Source organism: Pinus tabuliformis, chromosome 2_2 (genome assembly GCF_031772625.1).
Source record: "Pinus tabuliformis cultivar Carrire ecotype Pingquan chromosome 2_2, CPIR1, whole genome shotgun sequence".
NCBI lineage: Eukaryota > Viridiplantae > Streptophyta > Pinopsida > Pinales > Pinaceae > Pinus > Pinus tabuliformis.
The window spans coordinates 746,233,087-746,253,996 of NC_142300.1; positions in this window are offsets into that span (position 1 = coordinate 746,233,087).

Genomic DNA, 20,910 nt, shown 5'->3' on the forward strand with positions numbered 1-20,910 from the left:
AATGTTGGAAGTTGTTATGAAACCAGCTCAAGAAAAGATAGATCAACGCCTTAGAATTCAGCCTCTTCGAGGGGGCAACCTCCTTTACATTACATAAATGAACAATTCTTGGATGATACAAATGAAAAGACCTCCTTTCTATATATACGAGTCTAAGGGGTTATAACATAATCAGAGCCGACATAACAATAATAATGTAAGGGCACAATAATAACAATAGTGGGCTTCTATGTGGCACAATAGTAACAATATCGGCACTACATGGGTACATCAATATAATAAGTGGGTTATACTAACAACAATAGGGGGTTACACTAGTAGTATAGGGCCCTAACATGCCCCTCTCCTTCAAAAAGCGTTGTCCTCAACGCTTGAGTAGTTCTTGATGCTTCTGTATAAAATTCTTGTCCTCCCATGTGGAATATTCAGCGGGTAAGTTCTTCCACTTGATGAAATACTCTGAAATTGATCGATTTCGTAGCTGTCGGGTTCTTGTTTCTGTGACTGCTCCAGGTTCCAATATGATTTTTCCTTCCTCTTCAATTTCTGACAATATTGCTTGAATTGGGATCTTTTGCAACTTTTGAATAAGTGGCCATACTTCTTCGTCCTTCTTCCATTCATCCCTTGCTTCGTTTATCCAATTTGGTTGGATAATATAAATAGCGAAAAACAATGCTTCCACATCCTCATCCTTGAAGAGTATTCTCATTCGGTAAGGTCGCCATTTTTTAAGTGCATGTAGTATTGCCAACATTTCCTTCTCATAAATAGCTTGCTTGAGATGTAGCAGTAAAAATACCCAATCACCTACATCAAAACATTTTTCACTACGATGTTGATCTACCTGTTGTTTCGTTTGATTTTGCATCGAAGTGGCGTTATCCTTTAAAAGTTGGAGAACTTGTTGTTGATGCTCGATGTGATCTTTCTCTGCTTGAACCTTTTTCTTCTTGATATGTCCTTCTATCTTTTGAGGAGTGGTAATTTCTTCCCGTCCTTTACAAGATATGGTCAGATTCATTTCTTGATGCTCAATGTGATCTTTCACTTCTTGAACATTTTTCTTCTTGATGTGTCCTTTTATCTTGATAGCTTGAGGAGTGGTAATTTCGTCCATTGAATTACAAGATATGGTTGGATTCATTTCTTCTTTCTCGATGTGATATTTCACTACTTGCACCTTTTTCTTCTTGATATGTCCTTCTATCTTGAGAGTTTGAGGAGTGGTAATTCTTTCCAATGCTTTACAAGATATGGTCTGATTCATTTCTTCTTTCTCTGGGGTGGTGTCCTCGCGTATATCCTCTTCTTTTGATGTTTCTTGATCCTTTTCTTCCTCCTCTTCATATTCTATGTAAAATAATTTCTTCTCAGCACACCTATGACCTTTAGTGCATTTGCTATCACAATTGTAACAAAGCCCTTTTTCTCTTTTTTCTTCCAATTGTTGTGGTGTAACCCTTGTAGGCTGTGGAAGGCTGGGAGAAACAACACTTCCATCTTTATAGTTGTGAGGGGTATGCTTCCTGGTTTCCATAATTTTTCTTTCCATTATGTCACAAAGCCCTTTTACTCTTTCCAATTGTTGTGGTGTTGCTCTAAAGAAGGTGTTGCTCTTTGTATCCTCATAATGTGCTATCATTTCCTCCGTGAAAATTGACCACGTAACAAGTTTTTTACGAGAACAAAGCCCTTCATACCATAAAAATTGATCTGGTTCTAAATATGAAGATGCAATACATACCTTTTGTAACAGTTGTACACCATGTAGATCAAAATATTGCTCCATTTGAAGTATCTAATTTATCGGATCCTTGCCATCAAACTTCCTCATCTTGCTTTTTCTTGATTTTAGGAGCTCAACCTTGAAACCACTGTAACTCTGTACTTTTCAATCACCTAGTTCTAAATTTGTGACCTACAGTAGCCCTCTATGTCCTCTTTCCAATGCCACAAGTCTGACCCAAATTGGATTCTCCAAGGAAGAGTTATGCGAAAACTCCCACAATGACTTGATTATAGACTAGTTCAGTAGAGCGAACTTGTACGACGTGCCACGACTCACTGTTTCGACCTTTGGATCTGAAAAACACCCACAAGAAACTACATTCCGTCCTCTTTCTGTACCTTCTTACGAAACTTCAATCCGATCCCCAGATAAATAGTTATGACGATTTTCCCCAGGTCACCTGTTTTGAGTGTAATTCAGGAGTCTCCAAAAAGACCAACTTCCTCAGATCATATCTCCGAACATATCACGCAAAAAGCTCTGAAATTTGGACCCAAGGTTCAACACAATTTCTTCTCAAATGGGTTTTTTTTGCGACTTCTGAAACGTCACAGAAAACACGTTATAGCAAAAATTCCACGATGACCTGTTTGGAGCAGCAAAACCCTAGAATCCAAAGCTCTGATATCAAATGTTATGAAACCAGCTCAAGAAAAGATAGAAAAGATAGATCAACGCCTTAGAATTCAGCCTGTTCGAGGGGGAAACCTCATTTACATTACATAAATGAACAATTCTTGGATGATACAAATGAAAAGACCTCCTTTCTATATATAGGAGTCTAAGGGGTTATAACATAATCAGAGCCGACATAACAATAATAATGTAAGGGCACAATAATAACAATAGTGGGCTTCTATGTGGCACAATAGTAACAATATGGGCACTACATGGGTACATCAATGTAATAAGTGGGTTATACTAACAACAATAGGGGGTTACACTAGTAGTATAGGGCCCTAACAGAAGTTTCATCAAGAGCTAAACCTAAAGAACAAGAAGAAAGCTAAGATGAAGAAGAATCTCATGGCCACTGATTCAAGCAACCAAGTTGAAAGCAACTCAGATGTGGATGAGAAGATTGTCTATAAGTCAGTATAGAAGGAGGTGAATCTAAGTAGCCTTCAGCAAGAGGAAGAGAAATAGATAACCAAACTCTTCCATATAAAGATATAGGTCAAAAACTCAAAGATTGATGCTCTATTCGACTGAGGGTTGCAGGCGAATCTCATTGCAGTGGAGCTAGTCAAGAAGTTGGAGTTGGGAGTTCATGATCATCCAAACCCATATGCATTGTGATGGGTAAATAAGGATGCAGAGTTGAAGATAAAAAAATAGTATAAAAATAGATTTTCTATCAGTGTTGTTTTTATTGATGAAGTAGATCTAGTTGTGGTTCCCCTTGATATATGTGGAGTCGTGTTTCAGAATCCGTACATGTGTATGCATGATGCAATATTCATAAGGAGAGCCAACCAATATCATCTCATCAAGGATGTAAAATAATTCATCATCAATGTGCACAAAGGAAAGTAAAAAATCGCACTCGTAAGTGCAAACCAATCCAAGAAATTTATTAGTTCCAGCAAGAGGTATGTTTTATTTCTTTTAACAAAAAGTCAGTTTGAAGAGGAGTCAATAAGAGGCAAGGCATCTCGAGAGGGATGTATTGAAAAATAGAAACAATAATTGGAGGAGTTGTTATAGGCATACAAAGATGTGTTTTGAAAGATTAAGCGTTACACCTAAGAGAGAATTAGAGAATATTGGTTTGTACAGGCAGTCTATTATAGAAGGAAGTGTGGTGAATAAATAGTGGCAACAACTACTAGAAGAGCATATCATTCGGCTGAGTACATCACCATGTGGGTCATTGTGTCGAAGAAGGATGTGACTTGGAGGATGTGTATATATTACAATGAGTTGAAAACAATCATTCTTAAGAATATATACCCCATACCTAGGATAGATGATCTTCTAGATCAGTTGCAGCAAGTAAAGTACTTCACTAAGTTGGAGTTGAATGCTAGATATCACCAGGCCGAGTCAAAGTAGAGGATACTTGGAAGACTTCCTTCAAAACCAAGCAAGGTTTATATGAGTGGTTAGTCATCCCATTTGGCCTATGTAATGTACCATCTACATTTATGAGATTAATGAATGATGTATTGTGCCCTTTTATAGATTCATTTGTTATTGTCTATTTGGATTATATACTATTATATATTGCTGCCTGGGAGGAGCATATGTCACATTTGATGCAGTGATGGAAATATTGAAGAAGCACCAGTGACTAGAAAATCTCAAGAAGTGCAAGTTTGCACAACAGTATTTTGTCTATGTGATTGGTGGAGGAGAATTGAAGATAGGTCCTTCCAAGATGTAGGCCATCATGAAATGGTCAGTGCCTACTAATGATTCTAAGGTCGGTAGTTTCACTGGGTCAACAAAGTAACTGAAGAAGATCATGATCCCATTTCTAGCGGTAGCAACATCGCTCCACACCGTAAAAAGGTTGCAGGGCACTTTGGTGTAGGGAAGACGATGGATAACCTATAGAGGTATGTGTATTGGCCAAAGATACAAGAGCAGGTAACTATGTTCATAAGAGGATGCATGCTTTGTTGTACTAGCAAGCCTAGCAACAGGAAACAGGGTCTATATCATCCCTTACATGTACCTAATATTCATTGGGAGAGAATTTCCATTGACTTTGTGGGAGGTTTACCAAAAACCAGGAAGGTACATGATTGTATGTTCATGGTAGTTGACAGGTTCAACAAGATGTGTGTTCTGATGACCTACAAAATGACCATCAATGGACAAGAAGCAAAAAACTTATTCTTTGGACAGGTTTGGGGTCACTTTGGGATACCAAAGAGCATCATTTCATACATGGATACAATATTTCTCAACACATTCTAGAGTCCATTGTGGGAGAAGACGGGCACAAAGTTGAAGAGATCTACAATATTCCATCCATAGACACATGGGTAGAAAAAAGTAGTCAACAGGACTTTGGTGCGGCTTCTAAGGGGATACAACTAGAAGCATCTGAATACTTGGGATGAAAATTTGGTTTATATACAACATTCCTACAACAGACTAGTTAACACTTCTAAAGGAAAGTCCCCATTTGAGACTTGTTTTTGATATTTGGCACCTTCGTTTTGGATATTGCATATGGGAAATAAGGAGGAGTGAGGGAAGATCTTATAGGAGATGCTTTGAGGGCTGAAAAAATTATATAGAAGATCAGGCAGATCGATCTACAGGGATAAGAAACACAACAGAAGTCACAGGAGAAGTATAAGGTCAGGCATGATCAACATAGAACAGACAAGTCATTCAAGGTGGGAGACAGAGTATGGTTACAGTTAAACAAGGGGAGGCTTCATGGGCCTGGTAAGAAAATGAAGGCTTTGAGTTATGGTCCCTCTAAGGTACTGGAAAAGGTGGGTGGTAATTCCTATCAACTTAGTTTACCACCATATATGCACATTTACCCAATTGTGAATGTAGATAATTTGAAACTCTATGAGCCTTCCATGCTAGATGAGGAAGAGGAACAATTCCTACCTTCTGTGGAGGATTTGGCACCAAATTCTCACACCCAATTGATAGAAGATACAATTTTATAGAAGAGCTCTAGAACTACAAAACAAGGGAAACATGACCTTGGCAGATTGGATTGAAGGGAAAACTTCCAAGCAAAGCTAAATGGTACACCGAAGGGAAGGTGGAGGAAAGATTTCCTCACCTCATTCAATAGAATATTTTAGGGAGGAAAGGCCTCCAAAAATGGGGAGTTGTGATCTAGATTATATCATTATATTGGCTTTCATCAATATCGATGCACTTAGAGTGGAAAAATGGAGGAATCAACTTATGGGACCATTTTTACCAGCGGGACCCAATTTGATGAAATGAGGTCTGAAACCATCCGAGAGCATTTTGAGGTATAATATGACATTTTTTAGGGGTAAAAATTTTCCTCTTTAGTGTTCCACCATTTTTTTGTTCTACACACAAAGATACTTCTAACAACATAATAAGCATGTCAATCAATGTCCCTATGCAAAAGTTATGCTACTCTGAAGTCGACCTTCTTGTTTTCACACCTGTGGTTCGGGAAGATGTTGCGTTGAGAACCATTATTCATGGAAAGGGGGATAGATATTTGATTATGAGGTAAAATACATTAGAATATTCTATATTGTTGTTGACACCTAATCCTCTGCGATTGGGTGAATTTATGTAAATAGTTAAATTAGGAATGTGAACAGTCATCAGGATATGAACTGAGCAGTCACACCCTTTGTATATAACAATAGCATACCTAATGAAATGAATCGAATCAGTTATACTTCCTATTGGAGTTACTGCCTGGCCTGACATGGTATCAGAGCCAGTTCTCAAAAAAAGTTGTAACCCCCTTCATTTTTGCTATTGTTGGCAGTACGCTGGTCTCAGCACTGTCCACTGAGCGCTGTCCTCTGTCATTCTGACCTGAGCACTGTTCTGACTGAGCTTTGTCCTCTGCATTGTGTTCCATTGCCTCAACGTCTGTGTCCTCTATGTTTTTCAGTGAATTGATAGTGAATGGTGTGTGAGCGCAGCGGAAGCGTGATGAGCCCAGGTGGTGCCGGAGTGGAGATCTCATAAGTTTTGAACGCGGTATCTCATACAATCCAATGGTATGGTGAATGGTGTCAAATACGTTCTATATAGTTCGAATGCTATGCAACATTATAAGCCACAGTATCTGGTGATTTTGTTTGAAATACATTTCGAATGCTGCCTGACATGTTCGTGCATTAGCGACATGTATTGGCATTGATATATCTCCCGGGGCATTGGCCATTTCATTTCAATTAATGAAACCTGTGTGTTCTTTTTGAAGGCTGGTGTATATTTGTTGTTTGTGCTAAAAATATGGTACGTCAAATGTGTGCTGAAAATTCATTCAATGCCCTGAGCGTTCGTTGGAAAGGTTGTTCCTTTTTGTGATGGTTATTTCTCTTAATATGTGCACTGTATGTGCTGGACATTAAGTCTCTATTGCAGACAAAGGAATCAGTTTTGTGTATTGCTCATTGATTCATTTGTGTGCTGACTTGGAGTTGTATTGAATGCATCGAAAACTGTGAGTAAAGATGCCTCAAATACATTTTTGAAGCTGCCTGAAATACGTTTTTGAAGCTTCTATTTCACATAAGTTTTCAACACTGGTTATATAAGTCCGAATTTTGCCTGAATTACGTTTTTGAAGCTTCTGTTTCACATAAGTTTTCAACGCTAGTTATATAAGTCCAAATGTTGCCTGAAATACGTTTTTGAAAGCTGCTGTTTCACATAAGTTTTCAACGCTGGTTATATAAGTACGAATGCTACCTAAAATACGTTTTTGAAGCTGCTATTTCACATAAGTTTTGAACGTTGGCTATTTCAAATACGTTTTCAATGCTGCTGTTTTTAATACATGCGCTGGCCTCCATATAACTTGGTTCACCCATACCTCCATACGTGAAGCACCATTTTTTTTTCACTTTCGGCCGAGATTCTGTGCTTCTGTCCCTACAGTTGGATCCGATTTGATTGCTGGTGCCATTCATATGTTTGATGCTTTGCCGAGGTTGACCGCTGTAAATTACAGTTCAAAGAATGCGCATGACCATGGTATTTATAGGTGAAGTTATATAAGATTTATAAGGTGGAGTTTTATGAGATTTATAAGGTGAAGTTTTATGAGATTTATATGATGGACTTATATGAAACTTATATGAGGTTTATGTGAGGTGAATTTATACAATGATGGATTTATATGAGTCACATTGTGGATTTGAAATCTTTTGAGAATGCCTTTTTGAGTACATTGGCAGAAGTATTCTTTTCTATCAGCAAAAGTTTTTTTTTTTACAGAATGCATTCAATCATCTCCATGGTAGGAATAGTTCTCACTGGCAAGGAGAACTATCCTGAATGGTCCCGGATGATAAAACACACCCTCGTCTTCAATGAGTTGTGGAAAGGAGTGTGTGTCGGAGAAGGAGACAATGACTCAGTACAGCCTACCTCAGACAAAGAGCTCGTCATTTGGGAAAACAAGAACAACAAAGCTTATGCATTAATCGCAGCATTTGTAAATGAAGAGGTGAGTCGCCATATTTCGTCATATTAAACCGCCTTTGAAGCCCTACAAAAACTGAAAGAACTCTATGACTCACATTCTGCCTTTGAAGCCCTACAATCTCCGCTTATTGAAGAAAAATGGTGTTGCTGGTTTGCCTACAATTCCTAGAAAACTTAAGCAATGTGATGCTTGCATTCTAGGAAAGCATAGCAAACAGTTTTTTCATGATTCACATTCAAGAGCACATAGGAAGCTTGAACTTATTCATTCGGATTTATGTGGTCCAATGCCTGTTCCTTCTGCAAATGGAAATAAATATATCATGACATTTATTGATGACTACACCAGAATGTGTTGGGTTTATTTATTGAAGAACAAATCTGATGCTTTCCAAACGTTCAAGAACTTTCATAAATGGATTGAAAATGATGCACAATCTCATATTGGGTCTATTCGCACTGATAATAGAAAAGAATATACATCAAATGAATTTGAAAACTATCTTCGCCAACATGGGATCAAACATCAGACAACTGTGCCTTATAATCCTCAACAGAATGGTGTAGATGAAAGAATGAATAGAACAATCTTGAATATGGTATGATCCATGCTTTTCTTCAAAAATGTAAAGATAATGTTTTGGGCTGATGCTGTTCTATGTGCTGCATATATAAAGAATAGATGTCCATCTAATGCTATAAGAAATAAGACTCCTTATGAATTGTGGTATGGACATGGTCCTTCGGTAAAACATCTCAAGGTCTTTGGTTCCACCTGTTATGATTTGATACCAAAGGTACATAGAAACAAACTTGGTGCTAGAAGTCGTAAGTGTATCTTCTTGGGGTATTCAAACACCTCCAAAGCATACCGCCTCTATGATGAAGTAAATAAAAATTTTGTTGTATCTAGAGATGTAATTTTTCTTGAATCATCCAAATCTAACAATGTTGTTGAGTGGCAACTTGATCACTTGGATAGATTCGCAAAAACAAAATCATTTCATGAAGTTGATAATCAGATTCCACATCTTGAAGGGGGAATTCCTATTCTAGATCAACATGTGGAATCTTCTTCCGAAGAACACTCTCCCCCGAATGAAACTCCAACAACGGATGATGCTTTAAGTGATGTAATTGATAGAATTGGGAGACTCAATCTTGATTCAGTCCCAACTCAATCAACAAAGTATCCTGGACCATCTCAGAAAGGTCCCCCAAAGTGGCTGACAAAGACACTTGAAAGTGTTCATCCTGATGAAATTGGAAAAATAGGAACCAGAAATTCAAACTGACAAAATGGAGGGGATGTAGATGAATCTAATTCACCTGTTGATACGGATGTTTCTTATGATTGTGAATTGAACTTGTCTACAGATTTTGAACCAACTTCCTTTAAGGAAGCTACTTCTCATGATGAATGGAAAGAAGCGATGCAAAAGGAGTATGATGCCCTCATAAAGAACGGCACTTGGAAGCTGGTTGATCCTCCATTTGGAACCAAACCAATTGGCTACAAGTGGGTCTACAAGAACAAGTACAAAGCTGATGGCTCACTTGACAAGCACAAAGCTAGGCTTGTGGCAAAAGGTTTTGCACAGAAAGAAGGGGTCGATTATGAGGAGACTTTTTCCCCCACAGCAAAATGGGCCACGATCCGGACACTCTTTGCACTAGCAGCCCAGAACAGTTGTAAAGTCCATCAAATGGATGTAAAAACTACTTTCTTGAATGGAGATATAAAAGAGAATGTTTTTATGTCCCAACCTGAAGGATTTGCTGTGAAAGGACATGAACATAAAGTATGCAAACTTGTGAAGTCCTTATATGGCCTCAAACAAGCACCGCGAGCCTAGTATGAAAAACTAACTGAGCATCTTCTGAAACTCAACTTCAATCATTTTGATCTTGATGATGCAACTTTATTTGTCAAGAAAGTTGGAAAAACAGTTGTATATCTTGTGGTATATGTAGATGATCTTTGAATGACAGGGAACAATTAAAGCTACATTGCATCCATAAAGAAGGAATTGGGGAAAAGTTTTGAAACGACTGATTTGGGCTATGTTCATTACTATCTTGGCATTGAAGTAACCCAACATCCAAAATCCATATTTCTTTCTCAAAAGAAATACATTGGAGATTTGTTAAACAGATTTGGCATGACAGAGTGCAATCCTCTTACTACTCCAATGGAACAAAACTTAAAGCTCACATCTATTGAAGGAAAGGAATTTGAGGATGCAACAAAGTATAGACAGCTTGTAGGAAGTCTCAACTACCTTACTACTACCAGACTAGACATTTCATTTGTTGTTGGAATCCTCTCCAGGTTTATGCAAAAGCATTGTGAGGGACATTGGTCTACTACAAAAAGAGTTCTAAAGTACTTGAAGGGAACTCAAGACTTTGGAATCAAGTACACACAGGTGGATGACTTTAGTTTGATCGGATACTCTGATTCATACTGCAATGGAGACAAAGAAACTAGGGTATCTACTTCAGGATATACTATGAGTCTTGGATCAGGAGCTGTCTCCTGGAGATCACGCAAGCAATCAGTTCCAGCAGATTCCACAATAGAAGAAGAATACGTGGTAGCTGCTGAAGCAACAAAAGAAACTGTTTGGCTTAGGAAAATTCTTGAAGATTTGCAGGTAAAACAAGTACAATCAACTCCACTCATGATTGACAATACCTCTTCAATAAAGTTGGCCAAGAACCCAAAGTTCCATGATCAAACAAAGAACATCAATACTAAATATCATTTGATCCGACATCATGTCGAGGCCAAAACAATCCATCTCCGTCATTGTTCCACAAATGAGAAAATTGCAGACATCTTCACAAAAGTGCTTGGAAGAGAAAAGCTTGAAAGATTTAGAACGATGCTTGGACTCACGAACATCCCTTTAGATTAAGGGGGGGAATGTTGACACCTAATCCTCTGCGATTGGGTGAATTTATGTAGATAGTTAAATTAGGAATGTGAACGGTCATCAGGAGATGAACTGAGCAGTCATACCCTTTCTATATAACAATAGCATACCTAATGAAATGAATCGAATCAGTTATACTACCTATTGGAGTTATTGCCTGGCCTGACAATTGTAACTCTATTTAAGAGTTGATGTAGTCAAAAATAACCATTAATAGGCTACCAGGTTGTGTTATAACTGGGCCGCTAGGAGGAAGAGGCATTACATTCTTTCGACATAATTTTGCTCCATAGATAAGCAAATATAGCCATGAGAGATATGAGGTATAGCACACAGAGATGATCTGTGCACTGTAGGAACCCACGGTCCATAGGAATTACTTATATGTACCTGCATCCATATTTCTAGAGAGAGAAAGAGATCGAAGCGGTCACCTTCCAGCTGAGTTTTCTCTCGAAAGGGTTTCCTAGAGAAAATATCTTGTGTATTATGTGTGTGTGTGTGTGAGCTTAATTTGTCATTATCTACTTTTCTGTATAATTTCCATTTGAATGCATGTACTAGTTACAGTTAAATCTATAGATTTTAAAGTTTAATAAAATTGTAATAGTGTAGAATCTCATCTTTTTAATATAATATTATCAAATATGTTGTAATGCACTATCTAATGGAATATCCATGACAACTTACAAATAATATTTTTACCATGTCGTTGTTTGTACTTGGCATTTTCTTTCTCTAAGATGTCATGAATCTGTTGGTGAATGTGTTGAATGCGCTCAATAATCGTGGTGTTTTTAACAACTTTAGAATAAACATGGACATATTCCTCCTGGTGTTGTAGCTGCTACAACTACGGTCCAAAATTTTTTATGTGCTTTAAATTTGGAGCCTTCCCTTCTATCCATGGGAACTTATCTTTTACGATTGTCAAGTATTCATGATTTGATCAAGACTTATTCTTTTCATTTTGCTTGTGTTTGTCTTTTTTCATACTTATTTGATCTTTTTGAGTCACAAGCTAACCTTCTAACTTGACCTTGCAGCAGCCTTGGGCTTGTCACTAGAAGTTGCACAATCTTGCAAGGCAAACCATTGCTGATGATGAAAACTGAAAAATCCATAATGGTAGCTCAACCTTGAGCTTGATAATTGTTCAATCATGGATGGTGTCCTTGTAATAAGCTCAGAAACTACACAATCCATCTCTTGTACTCAGAAGCTACGCAATTCACTAAGCCGGGAAGTTGTCCAATTCCCCAGAATTGAAAAATATTCCTTCACAGTGTGCATGGAAAGTTTCCATAGAAAAGAAAAAAAGCATCCATAGAAAATAAGGAGCCATTATTAGTTTCTGAAAGGTGGCACATTTGCTATTTTTAGAAATTGAGGCCAAGTGTTGCTTTTTCCCTGATTTTAAGCATGTGCACCATCAACCCTAATCCGCTCAACTATATTTAATTGACGCCTATAGATCTCATTTTTACATTCGATCTTGGAGCTCTAGCATTCCCAAGGGGACCAAGGAGCCTTCAGTGGAGTTTCCGTTTCTTTTCTTGGTGAGTTTTTCTCTATTTCCTTCTGCATCTTTTTCTGTCACTTTTTGTCATTTCGCTTCTGTGAGTGGTGTTTTTCTTGTTTCTCTTCATGGTTGTTGGTGTTTTAAATTATATTAGCTTGTAGAAGTGTTGATTTAGTTTTTCATTCGCCTTTCATAAGTGTCGCATCGGTTCTCTTTCTTTTACACACCGATGATTGTTGTTTCAACAAATCTCCTTTCATATTTGTTCTTTATTCTGTTTGTTGAGTTTATACACTTGATTCACATTGATATGTCCATACTTAGTCAAAAATACAGTTCAACTTGCATTATAACTTAGATCTTCTTGTTTCCTACATCCTCACTAGGAAGATCTGCACTTCACTTGGTCATTCACAGCCTTGCCTAGCTAGGAATTACGCAAGTCCAAGGATGAAGATAAGATCTTGACATCTAAGGTTGCACAATACGCAGTATAGGCTGGCCAAACTATACATTGTGTAGTCCCAGGGCTGAATCATGCCACCTTGGCCATAGAGATTACGCAATGCATAGTCTCTCCCTGTCACTACCTAGGCTGAACTGCGCATTGCATAGTCTCAAGCCTCAAGTTGCATCACAGGCTGTTGAGACTACAAAATGCGCAGTTCACTTAGCCAATCTCCCTCCTTTCACCATGAAAATAGTGAAATCTCTCTCATTAATTTGTGTCTTTTCTGCCTCATCTTACTTTAAAAGTTGATTTTCGAAAGCTAATGTAATATTTCCATGAGTTCACTTTCCTCCTACAGGTATCATAGTTGTTGAGCATTTATCTCTAGTAGTCATTATTATCATGGCACCCAAGAGAGATACTTCAAAAGATGCCACAAAAAGAAGTAGTAGGGAAGCAGTTAGAGTATGCCAGTAAACTTTCCAGTATATTTAGAAACTCAATTGTTCGCGAAAAATGAATAAGATATTACATGGCAGAAAGTGAGTGAATCTTTTCAAAAAAGAGCTTCCACACAGATCTAGAGGACTGACAAGTATACATTAATATCTAGAAATTACGGTTACATGGGGTTGCATGCAAATGTCCATCCTTCTCATGTGTATATGTTATCAATTGGATTGTTTCATATATTGACGTGAACACTATGACTTTGAGAAATTCTAGTAGACAAAAGCTTGCTACTTTTTTGGCAGCAGAGTATTGTCCTATGTACCATTTTCCTGAGCGAGAAACACTCATGGGTTTGTACTTCTATGCCAACAACACCTATGTGGGCACAAAATACATTGTTAAATTTTGGGTGAAAGAGCCATCAAAGGTTCAACAGACACCCAACAATGCTTACAATACAAAATCTCTTAGGATGACCTATCAAGTGTTGATCACCCTAGCTTGCAAAATCTACAGTTAGCAGTGCACGAAGACCTTTCATGAAGGGTGGACAATCTTATTGAACCAGTTTGTGAATGATGGGAATCCATTCAACATGTTAGACTTGTTGGCTCAAAAGTTAGGTATCCATGTAGTGAATGCTTACAATCCTCCCAAGCGAGGGAAAGAAAGATTCTACAGGTATGCATATCTACTGGATGAGATCTGTGCACATAATGCATTCCCTGGCATGAACTGGACTTGGACACCTCAAGATCCTATCATGCACATCCATTATAGATTTCTCTCAGATTATAGCCACAAAGGAGTTATGGAGAAGCGAAATGACCACTTCCTCATTCCTCTATACAAGATGATGTTTGAGGAAGAACCACCTTGTATGTCACGTTGGGCAATGGAAGCAGTATCACAGATCGCAGATTGGTTTGCCTCACCAGATGGCAACTTCCTTAGAGTGTTTGGTGGTCAGAATTCACCGCATATTTTGCCAAGGTATGCCACTGATAAGCTTGTCGCATAAGAAGTTTCATATCATCTCTCCACAATGTTATTAGTATATTTTCAAATGAAGAAGAAAGCACCTTGGCCAACTCTTCCTATGCAAATTGGATTGTACGAGATCAAGAACCTGAAAGTCATGGATATCAAAGGACATGTGATTGAGAAGCTTGCATTCGGTACTCATGAATTTAATCTGTACAATCCTTGTGGTATTTGTAAAGACCACTGTGCAATAATTCACTTCTCGTGTCTCAGTAGGACATTTCACTGGCCAAAGGAGGATTCATAGAACAATTGTTATAATGCCTCCAAGTCTCGCAATATGGTCAATTTTTCAAGAACTTCACAGGTGACTCCATAGAAGGAAGATACTCCTGAAGCAATTCCATCGGAAGGGAGAAAGTCCGAATAGGATAAGGGAAAGTGAAATGTTGCCTATAGTCTAGGGGGAGAAGGAAGATGCAAGATGAAAGCAGATCTAGCTATTATAAAATCAGATTTAGTAGTAGAGGTAAAGAGGAAATAGAGGATGTAGAGAACAAAATGGAGGAAGAGGGAAGAGAAGATGAGATTGGAGGAAAAAAATAAGAATCAAGAACAAGAAGAGAAGTAAAAGCAGGAAGAGAAGAGAGACAAAGTGAAATAGTAGAAGGAAAAACACAGAAACAAGTTGAAGATCAAGAACAAAACTGGCAAATAGCGGATGAGAGCGGATAGATGTAGGACATAGAGCTTGCTCAATAGATTGAAGAGTTGGTAGAGATCGTAAAAATGGAGGAGGAATCAGATATGAAGAATCAATATTTCGAACTAATTCGTAGCACACAACAGGTCATTATTCAGTCTCCACCACCTCTAATAGCAGAGTCATCTCTAGGCAAAGAGGAGGAATTTGTTCCTCTTGATGACGATCTGGTCATGAGCACGTACAACCTTCCGTACGATGAACTCCAGAAGAAGATTATACAAGTACGTAAGAATAATTTTCCGGATGACTTCGCATTGCCTACATTTATTAGAGAAACCATGATTATGGTCGAGATCGGGAAGAATCCCGATGTCATTACCGTAATAAACTTGGCTTTCATTGGCGCAAAAACGTCGAACACTGAGTATTTGATGGCAAAGAAAAATAAATTGGGAAATAAATTGAAGGCTTTCAGGTAAGAGGTTGAATAGCTCCATGCAACAACTAAAAATGAAGCTTCCACAGAGGTCCATCTGGAAGAAATGAAGGCAGTGATACTTGGTGAAGTATCAACACTTGGAGTGAGCATGCAGAATCTATATGAGGAGATTGTTACCATGCATAAGGAAGTTGTCTACTTGCATGGCTTGCAGCATAAGTGTAAACATTTTGTCAAAACTCTTAGGGATGTGCAATATGTAATTCCTGTCGTGCATAAATGGTTAATGCAATACAAAGGGGAGCCACTTTACTTGGGCAAGAAGATGAAGCAATAGGTAGAGCTGGAGAAAGCAAGAGTGCGAATGTTGATCTAGAACAATAAACAACTCACCTCATTCATTGGTAACATTCAGGCCTTGTATGCATGGTTATACAATGATCTAGATTTCTTGGTGAAGTCCCACAGGATCCCATCAGTTGGATCACTCACTGAGTCCAAACCTAGAAACCAGGTCAAGTAGGAGATAGAAGAATACTTGGAGCAACTTAGACATATTTTCACCAAGGAATATTTTAGGTGAACAAACAGAATATTCATAACTACATTGGTGCCCCTAAATGAAGACAATGTTGCTCATGCCGTAGACGGAAGTTCAAACTAGTTCCAAATCATTGTAGCCCAATGCCATGGAGGCTAGAGTCCACTTCTAGCTAGACACCATCGCATAGTTTGTGGATTTCATCACACAATACCAAGCTTGGCACCGATACGTAATTAAAATACATCAAGTCGAATTTGTTGAGCTTGAGTTTCCCCAAAATAAATCATGATAGTGTTTTGTCTTATTAGGTTGTCTAGTTGGCTTTACCCATTTTTTTCCTATATGGGTGCAAGTGTATTGTAATATTATTTGTAATTAATTTGTAAGTGGAATTCCAATTGTCAATATTGGAATGTGAAGATTCAAGATGTAATGTAATGAGTCATTTTGTAAATAAGTTGAAGAGTCATGGGGAAGTCAAAAAATAATAAAGGTGGAGTTGAAGAGTCACGCCCTCTTGTTATAAATATATCCTCATAACTCATGTAAAGGGCTTTTGGGAGCCAAGATTTTGGCTAGGCTTAGGCTTAGAACTAGAGACTTGGGAGTTTGTGAGAGCCTTGGATTCTCTGTAGCATAGAGAAAGTATATTTCTTTGGAGGAGCACGTGATATTGACTTCACATTCCACTATTGGGGCTAGTGGTCTGTCAATTGTATATGTATGATTGGAACTTTCACTTAATAAAATATCATAACCAACACATTTCAATGCATATGTTGTAAATATATTAGGATTATTCTTGTTATGTTTGCAATGTATGTTATTTAACTTACACTTATGATTATGAACTATTTCATTTTCATTAGTAAAAATATTGTTGTTGTTTAATTCATCATTGTTAACTTGTGAACCTTTTCGCATATTAGCTTGTGGTGTCATTTATGCTCATGTGTTCCTTTCAAGCTACGTAGTATTACAGGATGCTAAGGTGCTCACTCATTTTCCCTTTCGTGTGGTAGAAACTTCATGCATCGCACTTGACTCTCCACAGGGTCCCACACTTGTTCTCACCAAAGTTAGTATACATCAATTTATGCCTTATTGCAGCCAAGGCACATCATTAAAATCCACTGCTTCGACAACCAGGTTGTATTCCGGATGAGACTCATAGACCAAAAAGTGTGAGGTATAATTGAGACTTCACATTGGGGATATCCCTTGAATGTTGACGGGTCGAGTTCCGTCAACATTTATGGTGCTAGAAGGACGGCTGGATAACAAGCTAAGCCCATGAAGTTTGTTTGAACTTTCCGCACTCATTAATGGCTTCTCCCCAAATCACAACCTTGGCATGTTTTTCTAGAACCGCAAATCTAAAAGTGTTGGTGAGAATCATTGATGACTTGTCAAATTTTAAATTCAATGGTGAGGGTGAAACAACCTTTTTCGAGCATGCTTCTTGTTTTCTCGAATTTTTCCTAAAACATAATATTCACTGTGAGGATGCTTCTGATAGGTTGTTTATTTTCACGTTCGAAGGGCATGTAAAGGAATGGTGCTACAGGTTTCCAGTTGCCTCCATACACTCTTTCGAACATCTGGACACAGATATTTACCACAACTTTGATAGGTATGATTATAAATCTTTTTTCAAGAAATTCATGAGATTGCAAAAATCACTTGATGAATCTCTTGATGATGTTAACGATCGTTTCATTCATTTTTGTTTTGAATTTTCTCAAGATGATGTTGATGGGCCTTTATTGAAAGAGAAGTTAGAATTTCTTGTTCACATTTCGATGAATCCGCACGAATATGAATGTTTCGAAAGCCTCCCCACATACCGGGGTATCAGGGCTTCTAAATCTACGACAGACGAGGTTCCTAATCAAACAACCCCATTTCGTCAAGATGAAGTGGGAGAAGTTGAGAATTCATCCGTTGATTTACCACCGTTCTCCCAACCCACATACTCAGAATTTTGACCAATGGCCACTACATACTAGATGTTAATTGATGGAAAGTAAGGTCCATAATTCCACCTCCATGATACATTATTATGCTACCTAGACCTTGGTGGTGGCCAGATATGGTATGCTATAGTCAATGGATTGTTGAGACAATCTACAACATGATTGGCGCTTCCCTCCTTATATTTAATCTTCAAATGGAATTTTTGTAAATATGTGGACCATTTCTCATGGTGATCATTTTTCAACTTCCCTTGTATTTATATAAAATAAAGAGTTCAGTGATCTATGTGGATGACCATCTCCTTCCCCTGAATGTAATGTTTCCATTGTCGAAAATCCTAAACGATGGATCACATCTCTTTATCATAGGTGGGCTACTTCCGAATTGTATCAGGAAGTGTTTCACTGTGATAGGCCACTGAATGCCCTTGTTGGGTGAGAACTACACCAATAGTATAGTCAAGGGCATCTAACTCAATCTCAAATGGTTGTTGTAGATATGGAAATATGAGTATTGGTGTAGAGAAAAGGAATTCCTTCAACTCAACGAACACCTTCTATTGGGACTTAGACCAACAAAAAATTCTTTCACGCCGCCATTGGTAACTTGACTCAAAGGCCAATTGTTATTAGAAAATCCCAATATGAACCTTTGATAAAATTGGCAAGGCCCAAATAGTAGTGAAGCTTTGCTATGGTGGTTAGGATTAACCAATCCTGAATGACTTGGGTCCTAGTTGGATCCACACGCGTGACTTTCTTAACACTAACATAACCTAGGTATTGGACCTGCCTCATGCCAAAGGTACAGTTCTTTAAGTTAGCACATAGTTTGTGTTACCAGAGGGTTTGAAATACATGTCGAATGTGCTGCAAATTATCTTCCCAATCCTTGTCGAAGATGAGGATGTCATCCAGATATACAACCACGCATGAGTTGGTAAAGGGAAAAAAATTTCATCCATCAACCTCATAAAATTTGGAGGGAATTTGTCAACCCGAAAGGCATGACCAATCACTCAAAAATTCCCTCCTTGGATTTGAAGGTGGTCTTCCACACACCCATGTGTTCTATTAGAACTTGGTGATAGCCAGACTTCAAGTCAGTGTTGCTAAAGTAATTGGCCCTCTTCAGCTAGTCAAGAAGGTCATCAATCCATGGGATTGGATACCTGTTACTGACAATTATTTTATTCAGTTCCCGATAGTTAATGCAAAGTCTCCAGGTCCCATCCCTCTTATGTAAAAGTACAATTGAGCTCCCACAAGGGACTTGCTCATATGTTCCCTTTTTTGCAGCAACTCCTAGATTTGCCACTTGATTTCTTCATTCTCCCTAATAGAGTAGCAGTATATTGGCCCACTGAGTAGAGGTTCTCTTGGCACCAAATTGATCAAATTATTGACTTGATAGTGTAGAGGTACCCTTGTGGGTGAGGAGAATATGTCACTATATTCTTCCACGATCTTATCAACTTACTTCCGTTGCATCGAGGAACCCTTTTCGGGGGCCATGGATTTGGCCATGATATTTCCCTTATTTTGAGAGTGAATTAGAAAGAAAAAAAATTCCCAGTCTAGGAGATGATATTACTGCATTTCTTAACAAATATAAAATAAATGGTGGTAGGCGAGGCTACCATTTGTATCATGTATAACTTATTTCACAAAGTGATAATAACGATGTGAGTCCTGGACTCATACACAACACAAAGCTTCCACAAGTATGGTTGGCCTAATAATACATAACAAACTTCAAGAGGGCCAACATCACACAGTACCTCATTCGTCAAGGGCTTCACACTATAGGGTAGGTGGCACTACTAGCTGATGAGGAGATCACACCCTTGGTCTAGTCATTCGATGGTCTACAACTGCAAATGTGGTGTTGTTGGTAAGCCTAAATGCCTCATAACTTCAACTGAGATGAGGTTCTTTCGACTTCCATTCTTGACTATGAATTGCAACGAAGAACCCTTCACCCACATCTATGAGTAGAAGAGAAGCTCGCCCTCCTCTGGATCTTCGGGCTGAATCTTCTAGACCTTAGTGGTGGCCACAATGGCATTGTGATCTACATTAATACTCTACTTCCCCTTCTTAGTCCCCTTATCACGTTCCAACTTAGAGTCGGAACATTCATGTGACTTTCAAGCTTTTATCTCGGCCACGAGTGACTACTTAATGCGACAGTCATTTGTGTTATGAGTGGGGATGTTGTGGAACTCACACCACTTTCCCGTGTCTTTCTTTATCTTCATGGTCTTTTTATTTGCTTCCCGGTTCGATGGGTTGTCTTGGGTAACCCCAACTTGGCTCTATCATTTAGGGGTTCCTTTTCCTTGCCTTGGATTCACAAATCCAAATTCTAACTTCTTCTATTTAAATTTCTTCTCGATCTTAATGCCATATCGGTACCTAGTTCCAAGTGAGATGTCTAGGAACTCCATCTCGTCTTTGATGTATTTCTCCAGAAAACCGCAATTCTTGAGTACTAGATACCACTCAAAATCATTGATACCTAGCTGCAAGAAAAGGGTATGAAAAATATTTGTGAAATTTTGCACATCTTGGTCAAGTCCGTGCCGCAATGTGGCCTATTTTATGTACTTATCTTCATAGTTGATGATAGGGTAATATTGTTCCTTGATGATGTCTTGGAAATAATTCCAGGTGGGTGCAACTGAAAATAGTGAGATTTCATTCTCATCCCTCTATTCACAGTAGGTTTCAAACCAATCCTTGATGTGGGGGGAAACCTCGAGGAGTGAAAAAGTAATATTTTCCCTATTAAAAAAATTTATGGACTGAAAAATATCCATCCAGCAGATTCAACCATTTATCTACAACATCTCCATCTATTTGGCCTTCAAATATAGGAATGCCAAATTTAACTTATACCTTGAAGAAGGTGGCACCTCCTAAGTGGCTTTTGGATGATGATGCATCACCTGTTGATACCTGCTAAAGGA